Here is a 10,043-nt window from a genome sequence, read left to right as displayed (position 1 = left end):
CCTGGTCTTAATTTCCCCTCATCCTATCCTCCTGGCCTGTGAACGTGTTTCTGACCAATCTCCACTCACTCTCCTATTTTTTATTCTCACTGCCCCTATGTTGCTGAGCAACGTACAATGCCTCTTGCTTCAGTGCTCAGGGGACAATGGTTTTTCAGATGAGGGCTTGAGAGGGTAAAGAGTGAATCCAAAACCAGAGATGTGGGCAACACTTCAGAATGTGCCATTGTTTGGTTGGAAAGAGAAAAGGATTTGCAACAGACAAAAAGAGAAGATATACCTTTTGTCAGGAAGGGAGCACAAAATCATCCATGACAATTTCTAGCCCAAAGCATTAACGTGAACATCACAGACATGTTTTATGGAGCAAGACAGTGGGACATACTGAAAACAGAGTGTGATACACTGAATGTCTATCAAGAAAAGAATGTTCAGTTAAATGGTGGCATAGGCATATTTTCATGGGATATTATGCAACTAAATGAGAAGAACTTGCAACGAGATGTGTTTAGTATAATTTATTTAAAGCGAACACTGGTGATTTTCAAAGTTTGTTTTTATGTGTTTGCATGTGTATACTCATGGAGATTGATGTGGAAGATCACCTTTCTTTTTAAACTTTCTTTTTAAAATTTCTATAATTTTCTCTGTGCTACAGAGGTGTCACTATTTCTGATGCCTCTCAGCAGACAGAACTAAGAAATATATGAACATAACCCATGTATACACACAACCATAATTATTTATCTCTTAGTCTATCTATACACACACACACACACACACACACACACACACATAATAGTTATACACAGTATAAGTGTTAGCTGCTCTGTCACATCTGATTCTTTGCAACCCCATGGACTGTAGCACACAAGGCTCCTCTGTCCATGGAATTCTCCAGGCAAGAATACTGGAGTGGGTAGCCATTCCCTTCTCTAGAGGATCTTCCTGACCCAAGGATCGAATCCAGATCTCCTGCATTGCAGGCAGATTGTTTACCATCTAAGCCACCAGAGAAGGTGGCTAATATATACCTAGTATATATAATACAATATAATTATATATAATACAATATAATTGTGTGAAATATATATGTATATATGTTTAATTTTTACAAATTAAATATAAATTAATATGAAGATTCCTGGCTCTAGTTCAATACCTCAGGATGCATTCTCCACTTTCTTCTTTGCTTACTTACAATTTCTTTCACAGATAGCAAGCTATTTGCTTCCCATTATCTACCATTCACTTACTGATTTGTTCACTCCTAGTGTAGATGTAAGTACTCTGAGAATTGGTAATCATATACCTATGATATATAAATTTACAAATCAGAGTTCGCATAAGTTTCTTTTTGTCTTTAGCTTTATAGTTTCTGGTCAAAATACCATTTCCAAAGTGATTAAGATCAACTACATTTTTTTTTTCAGTTCCTGGAGGATTTTTAAAAAATATTAATTTTACTGAAGTCTGGTTGCTTTATAATGCTGTAATAGTTTCTGCGGTACAGCAGAGTGAATTGGTTTAGCTCAGTTCAGTTACTCAGTTGTGTCCAACTCTGTGTGACCCCATGGACTGCAGCACACCAGGCTTCCGTGTCCATCACCAATGCCCAGAGCTTACTCAGACTCATGTCCATCAAGTCAGTGATGCCATCCAATCATCTCATTCTCTGTCATCCCCTTCTCCTCCCACCTTCAATCTCTCCCAGCATCAGGGTCTTTTCAAATGAGTCAGTTCTTCGCATCCGGTGGCCAAAGTATTAGAGCTTCAGCTTCAGCATCAGTATTTTTGATGAATATTCAGGACTGATTTCCTTTAGGATGGACTGGTTGGATCTCCTTGCAGGCCAAGGGATTCTTAAAGAGTCTTTTCCAACACCACAGTTCAAAAGCATCAATTCTTCAGCACTCAGCTTTCTTTATAGTCCAACTCTCACATCCATACATGACCACTGGAAAAACCATAGCCTTGATTAGATGGACTTTTGTTGGCAAAGTGACATCTCCGCTTTTTAATATGCCATCTAGGTTGGTCATAACTTTTCTCCCAAGGAATCAGTGTCTTTTCATTTCATGGCTGCAGTCACCATCAGCAGTGATTTTGGAGCCCAAAAAAATAGCCTCTCACTGTTTCCATTGTTTCCCCATCTATTTGCTATGAAGTGATGGGACCAGATGCCATGATCTTAGTTTTCTGAAAGTTGAGTTTTAAGCCAACTTTTTCACCCTCCTCTTTCACTTTCATCAAGAGGCTCTTTAGTTCTTCTTCACTTTCTGCCATAAGGGTGGTGTCATCCACATATCTGAGGTAATTGATATTTCTCACAGTAATCTTGATTCCAGCTTGTGCTTTATCCAGTGCAGCATTTTGCATGATGTACTATGCATATAATTTAAATAAGCAGGGTGACAATATACAGCCTTGATGTACTCCATTTCCTATTTGGAACCAGTCTGTTGTTCCATGTCCAGTTCTAACTGTTGCTTTTTGACCTGCATACAGATTTCTCAGGAGGCTGGTCAAGTGGTCTGGTATTCCTATCTCTTTCAGAATTTTCCGCAGTTTGTTGTGATCCACACAGTCAAAGGCTTTGGCATAGTCAATAAAGTAGAAATAGATGTTTTTCTGAAACTTCCTTGCTTTTTTGATGATCTAGTGGATGTTGGCAATTTGATCTCTGGTTCCTCTGCCTTTTCTAAATCCAATTTGAACATCTGGAAATTCACAGTTCACGTACTGTTGAAGCCTGATTTGGAGGGTTTTAAGCATTACTTTGCTAGCATGTGAGATGAGTGAACTTGTGCGGTAGTTTGAACATTCTTTAGCCTTGCCTTTCTTTGAGATTGGAATGAAAACTGACATTTTTCCAGTCCTGTGGCCAGTGCTGAGTTTTCCAAATTTGCTGGCATATTGAGTGCAGCACTTTCACAGCATCATCTTTTAAGATTTGAAATAGCTCAACTGGAAATCCATCACCTCCACTAGCTTTGTTCATAATGATGCTTTCTAAGGCCCACTTGACTTCACATTCCAGGATGTCTGGCTTTAGGTGAGTGATCACACCATTGTGGATATCTGGGTTATGAACATCTTTTTTGTAAGTTCTTCTGTGTATTCTTGCCACCTCTTCTTAATATCTTCTGCTTCTGTTAGGTCCATTCCATTTCTGTCCTCTATTGTGCCCATCTTTGCATGAAATGTTCCCTTAGTATCTCTAATTTACTTGAAGAGATCTCTAGTCTTTCCTATTCTATTGTTTTCCTCTATTTCTTTGTATTGATCACTGCTTTCAAGAGAGCAAGGCTTTCTTATCTCTCCTTGCTATTCTTTGAAACGCTGCATTCAAATGGGTATATCTTGCCTTTTCTCCTTTGCCTTTCACTTCTCTTCTTTTCACAGCTATTTGTAAGGCCTCCTCAGACAACCATTTTGCCTTTTTGCATTTCTTTTTCTTGGGGATGGTCTTGATCACTGCCTACTATACTATGTCATGAATCTCCGTCCATAGTTCTGCAGGCACTCTGTCTATCGGATCTAGTCCCTTGAATCTATTTCCACTTCCACTGCATAATTGTAAAGGACTTGATTTTGGTCATACCTGAATGGTGTCTAGTGGTTTCCCCTACTTTCTTCAATTTAAATCTGATTTTGGCAATAAGGAGTTCATGATCTGAACCACAGTCAGCTCCCAGTCTTGTTTTTGCTGACTGTATAGAGCTCTCCATCTTTGGCTGCAAAGAATATAATCAATCTGATTTCACTATTGACCATCTGGGAATGTCCATCTGTAGAGTCTTCTCTTTTGTTGGAAGAGGGTGTTTGCTATGACCAGTACATTCTCTTGGCCAAACTCTGTTGGCCTTTGCCCTGCTTCATTCTGTACTCCAAGGCTAAATTGGCGTGTTACTCCAGGTATCTCTTGACTTCCTACTTTTGCATTCCAGTCCCCTATAATGAAGAGGACATCTTTTTTGGATGTTAGTTCTAGAAGGTCTTGTAGGTCTTCATAGAACCATTCAACTTCAGCTTCTTTAGCATTACTGGTTGGGACATAGTCGTGGATTACTGTGATATTGAGTGGTTTACCTTGGAAATGAGCAGAGATCATTCTGTCAATTTTGAGATTGCCCCCAAGTACCACATTTTGGACTCTTTTGTTGACCACGAGGGCTACTCCAATTCTTCTAAGGGATTTTTGCCCACAGTAGTAGATATAATGGTTATCTGAGTTAAATTCACCCATCCCAGCCCATTTTAGTTCGTTGATTCCTAAAATGTTGACGTTCACTCTTGCCATCTCCTGTTTGACCAGTTCCAATATACCTTGATTCGTGGACCTAAACTTCCAGGTTCCTATGCAATATTGTTCTTTACTTCCGTCATCAGTCACATCCACAACTGGGTGTTGTTTTTGCTTTAGCTCCATCTCTTCATTCTTTCTGGAGTTATTTCTCCACTGTCCTCCAGTAGCATTTTGGGCACCTACCGACCTGGGAAGTTTACCTTTCAGTGTCCTATCTTTTTGCCTTTTCATGTTATTTATGGGGTTCTCAAGGCAAGAATACTGAAGTGGTTTGCCATTTCCTTCTCCAGTGCACCACAGTCTGTCAAAATTCTCCACCATGACCTGTCCATCTTGGGTGGCCTACATGGCATGGCTCATGGTTTCACTGAATTAGACAAGGCTATAGTCCATGTGATCAGTTTGGTTAGTTTCCTGTGTTTGTGGTTTTCATTCTGTCTGCCCTCTGATGGATAATGATAAGAGACTTATGGAAGCTTCCTGACGGGAGAGACTGACTGAGGGGGAAACCAGGCCTTGTTCTGATGGGTGGGGCCATTCTCAGTAAATCTTTAATCCAATTTTCTGTTAATGGGCAGGGCTGTGTTCCCTCCCTGTTGTTTGACCTGAGGCCAAAGTATGGTGGAGTTGATGAAGATAATAGTGACCTCCTTCAAAAGGTCCCATCCATGCACTGCTGCACTCAGTGCCCCCGACCCTGCACCAGGCTGCCCGCTGACCCAAGCCTCTGCTGGAGACTCCTGGACACTCACCGGCAAGTCTGGGTCTGTCTCTTGTGGGATCACTGCTCCTTTCTCCTGGGTCCTGGTGCACACAAGGGTTTGTTTGTGCCCTCCCAAGAGTCTGTTTCCCCAGTCCTGTGTAAGTTCTGGGAGCTCTATGGTGGGGTTAATGGCAACCTCCTCCAAGAGGGCTGATGCCATATCCAGGTCTGCTGTACCCAGAGCCCCTGCCCCTGCAGCAGGCCACTGCTGATGTGTACCTACACAGGAGACACTCAAACACTCAAGGGCAGGTCTGGCTCAGTCTCTGTGGAGTCTCCTGATGTACACAAGGTTTTGTTTGAGCCCTCTGAGCTTCTCAGGTGGATATGGGGTTTGATTCTAAATGTGATTTTGCCCCTCCTACCATCTTGCTGGGGCTTCGCCTTTGCCCTTGGTGGGATCCAACAGTCTCTTGTTGATGCTTGTTCAGCAGTGAGTTGTAATTTTGGAGTTCTCTCATCTTAAGGACATTTAAGATGGTGGAATGAATCGGTTATATATACACATATAGTTTTTTAGATTTCCTTCCCATTGAGATCATCACAGAGCACTGAGAAGAGCTCTCTGTGTTTTACAATAGATCCTTGTTAGTTATATACAGTAGTGTATATATATCAGTCTCAGTTGGGAATTAGCCAGCCAACAGGAGAGAGGACCGAAACAGGTAAAGACAAAAGACAAGTGCCATGAAAAATATCCAACCAAAGCCATATGGATTAGAGAAAGCAAATAGTATCCTGGTTTGTTCTGGTTCCTGAATAGCTTTTTGGTCTATTTACAGTCAAGACATCTCCTTGGTATGTAACAAAGCTACTGAATATTTTATACTCTTTTCAGCAATATTTAATAGTGCACTGGGATTCTCTAATTTGGTAGAAAATGAAAACAAATTTGGATATTGAACCTCTCCTATGCTGATTGAACCATGATTAATCTAGGTGAAAGATTGCAAACATAATCAGACCTCAAGCTGACTGAGGGTCCTCAGCCTCGGTTCTATGGTAATTTGGGGCTAAATAGTTCTGTATTTGAAGGCTTTTGTGTACAGGATAGAATATTTAGCAGCATTCTTAGCTGTCTTGGTCCACTAGATGAAAGCAACACCTCCTCCCCACCATGTGACAACCCACAAAATCCAAATATTTCTGAAAGTCTCCTGGGGGCAAAATAGCCCCTGATTAAGAACCACTGCTCTAGTGGGAAAGAACACTTTTGTCCTTATTGTGTGTGTGTGTGTGTGTGTGTGTGTGCTCAGCCACTCAGTCAAGTCCGACTCTTTATGACTCCATGGACTGTAGCCCACTAGGCTCCTCTGTGCATGGAATTTTCCAGGCAAGGATACTGGAGTGGGTTGCTGTTTCTTTCTCCAGGGGTTCTTCTTGACCCAGAGATCAAACCCACATCTCTTGCATCTCCTGAATTGGCAGGCAGATTCTTTACCACTGAACCATCTGGGGAGAGCTTTGTCCTTATTAATAACTGATAAAATGGTATATGCTAGTTTTATTATTTGAAAAAATTGTGATGAACCTTTTTAAAAATATGAACAACTCACAGTTCTTGCAGTCATTAGATGACCACTAAGTGATCAGACATAAGGTGTGAGTCAGTACCATTCTAGGGAGAGGTTTCTGGATTTTTCAAATATTCTAATGATGGATAAAGGAAATTGTCTCTTACTATGTAATGCAGCTACCTTTGCAAACCACTCTCTTATTTGCCTCCTAATACCTTATTAAGTGGTAAAAAATATCCAGCATGGATAGCTTTTTCTGTTAACATACCAGTTTTAATGTATATTCTTTGTGGTTTTAGGTCAGCTTCCTTATTCTTGTGGAGTATACCCGAGTCACCTTCTAAATACCAACTACATCAGTAAACTCTCCTTTGATTCCAACAAGCTGGCTTGTGCAAAATCCAGATTGGCTCACATTACAGAAAATCAGCTGGGGGCTTCTTCAAGCTTTGCTGAACCCAGGGGCTAAAAAATATATACAGAATTTGGTTTCAGTTCTAGTATTATGTTGGTTTTATTCTCAAGTTCGATGACCCAAGCAAGCTTTCTTTGAGAAGGAAAGACGAATATAGCATCTCTTCTTCAGTTGCCATCAGTTTCAGTCCCAGTGGAGAAAAAAGGACTTGCTTCACTACCAGAAACAAAAAGACTCTATTTCTTGTTTAGTTTTACTCTATTTAGGTCATCAGGCTATTCACACTCTTATTCTTAAACCGATTGTGGGCCAGGGTTGTGAGAAACATTGGTTGACTTATGTCTTTTTTATGTTCTGCAGTGTGATAATTAATTTCATGTGTCATCTTAACTGGACTTTGTTTGAGGATGTGTCTGTGAGGGTACTGAGATTAGCATTTTAATCAGTGGACTCAGTAAAGTAGATGGCCCTCCTCAATGTGAGTGGGCATCATCCAATCCACTGAGGCCTGAATTGAACGAAAGGTGGAGAAAGCAGTAAGCACCTCTTTCCCCTACCTCATTACTTGAGTTGAAACATCTTATGTCATATTCTCCTGCCCTCGGATGGGGATTTATGCCATTAGCTCCCCTGGTTCTTGGGCTTTCAAACTTGAACTGGAGTTACACCACTAGCTTTCCTGTGTCTGCATCTTGCAGATGGCAGATCATGGGAATCCTCAGTCTCTATGAGCACATGAGCCAATTCCTCATAATAAATTTCTCTCTCTCTCCCTTTGTCCGTCTCTCTCCCTATCTCTGTATCTCTCTGTTTCACATGCACTAATACACATGTCAACTCTTTTTTTTTTTTTAATGTGGACCATTTTAAAATTCTTTATTGAATTTGTTGCAATATTGCTTCTGTTTTATGTTTTGATTTTCTGGCTGCTAAGAATATAGGATCTTAACTCCCTAACCAGGGATTGAACCCACACTCCCTTCATTGGAAGGCAAAATATTAACCACTGGGCCTCCAAGGAAGTCTCCACATTTCAGCTCTTGAAGCTGGAGTCTAGTTCATTAATCTTCCTACGACATGATATAGAAAAATTTTTAGAGATTGGAATAGTGGGACAGCACTCACTTTATAAATGGAGAAAATAGGTCTCAAGAACCTTGAGACAAAGCAATGACCTCAGTTGATAGGAGGGACCAAATACTAAAACCAAAATCTGGCTTTTAAGTTTTAGAAGATGCAATCTAAATTTCCAAGATTCAGCAAGAGAGATGTGATTCATTCCAAAGAAAAGTGAAAAATATTTTCTTTGTACATTCTTGGGGTCATTTGATCATACCTAGAGTTTCTTTTTAAACCTTACTTGAATGAAAGAGAACCTGTGATGTTTGCTAAAAATATAGGTTCTCAGGTTCACCTTCCATGGGTTTAAATTTACAAGGAATGCCTGGAATGTGGCCAAGGAACCAGTTCTTCTTATAGAAGGCAAGTTTGTAGAATGTTGCACATATTGGTGTTTTTCTCAACCCAGATCACCTAAGCAGAACCACTGGGAGTGGGACCTGGAGTCATTTTTTATAAGTTCCCTGCTGATTCCAATGTGCAGAACATTTGAGAATCAAATGCATTATATGGTAGATCTTTAATTCTGGGAAACTTAGTACAAATACAGAGGCCCAAGTACTATTCTACACCAACAAATCTGAGCTTCTGTATTCATTTTTAGCATTCTAGGGGATTTTTATACATATTAAAGTTTGAGGAACGTTGTTGTAGAGCCTTCCTACTAAAAGTGTGGTCCCCAACTATTAACATCAATATCACCTGGTAGCCTCTTAGAAATGCAGTATCTCAGGCCCCACCCCAGACCTATTGAATCAGGATCTGCATTTTGCCAATAACCCCCATGATTTACATTTTAAAGCTTAAGATGCTCCATGATAGCCCTTGTTTTCCTTATCTCTAGGAGCAACTTAAGCTCATATGGGATAATACTAAAAAATATTGATAACCAAAAAAAGTAAAAGTGAAAGTGTTAGTCCCTCAGTCATGTCTGACTCTTTGCGACTCCATGGACTGTGACCCACCAGGCTCCTCTGTTCATGGGATTCTCCAGGCAAGAATACTGGAATGGGTTGCCATTCCCTTCTCCAGGGGATCTTCCTGACCCAGAGATCAAACCTGAGTCTCCTGCATTGTAGGCAGCTTCTTTTCCCTCTGAGCTACCAAGGAAGCCCACTGGTTTCCAAGTCCCACTCCAAAATATTCTGACAAGTTGGGTGGAAACTTGGGTAGGATCTTATTATTGATCATTTTTAAAAAGGTCCTTAGGTGATTCTAATGTGCAACCTGAGTTGAGAATCTCTGGTATAGAAAACGTTTGCTCGCAGAGGGGCTCAAGTTAGATTTCAGCGGCAACATTTATTAGTTCTGTGACCTTGGATAAGTTTACAGCTTTAGCTCCTAGTCTGTAAAATAGACATGTGTCTAAAATACTATTCCTGAGCAAAGGATGCAAATGAAGACGCCGATGTATTCCTTGCCTGGTGTCTTAGTTTCTTGGAAGGTCTGTTCTGCATGGCAAAGTTGAACAAAAAAACACATGCAGCCGAATGGAGCTGAGGAAATCAGAGGGAAGTCGCTCAGTCGTGTCCGACTCTTTGCGACCCCGTGGACTGTAGCCTACCAGGCTCCTCCGTCCATGGGATTCTCTAGGCAAGAATACTGGAGTGGTTTGCCATTTCCTTCTCCAGGGGATCTTCCCTGACCCAGGGATCGAACCCAGGTCTCCTGCATTGGAGGCAGACGCTTTAACCTTTGAGCCACCAGGGAAGTCGAGGAAATCAGAAGCTAAACTTATTTTTTATTAAGTAAAACCCTGGCAAAGAGGATAACACATTCTATCCTGGCTTCTGCTTGCTCCTCTGTCCAATAAGTCCAGGTTTCTAAAGGAGAGCCTAGATAGACTGTTTTCTTCCCTGGATCCTGCAAGCTGTTTAAACACCAATTTCCCTCCAGTAGGTAAATCAGATAGTTCTTTAT

General features: G+C 40.9%; 1 non-coding gene across 1 annotated transcript; it reads right to left on the bottom strand.

The window, feature by feature from the left end:
* Positions 1–9,760: 9,760 nt before the first annotated feature.
* TRNAW-CCA (transfer RNA tryptophan (anticodon CCA)) lies at positions 9,761–9,833 on the bottom strand. The gene has a single exon. It is a non-coding gene; the product is annotated as a tRNA-Trp (tRNA).
* Between the last annotated feature and the right edge of the window lie 210 nt (positions 9,834–10,043).

Source organism: Giraffa tippelskirchi, chromosome 13 (genome assembly GCF_054371585.1).
Source record: "Giraffa tippelskirchi isolate mGirTip1 chromosome 13, T2T-mGirTip1v1.2.pri, whole genome shotgun sequence".
Lineage (NCBI taxonomy): Eukaryota > Metazoa > Chordata > Mammalia > Artiodactyla > Giraffidae > Giraffa > Giraffa tippelskirchi.
This window is presented reverse-complemented; position numbering and strand designations above follow the sequence as displayed.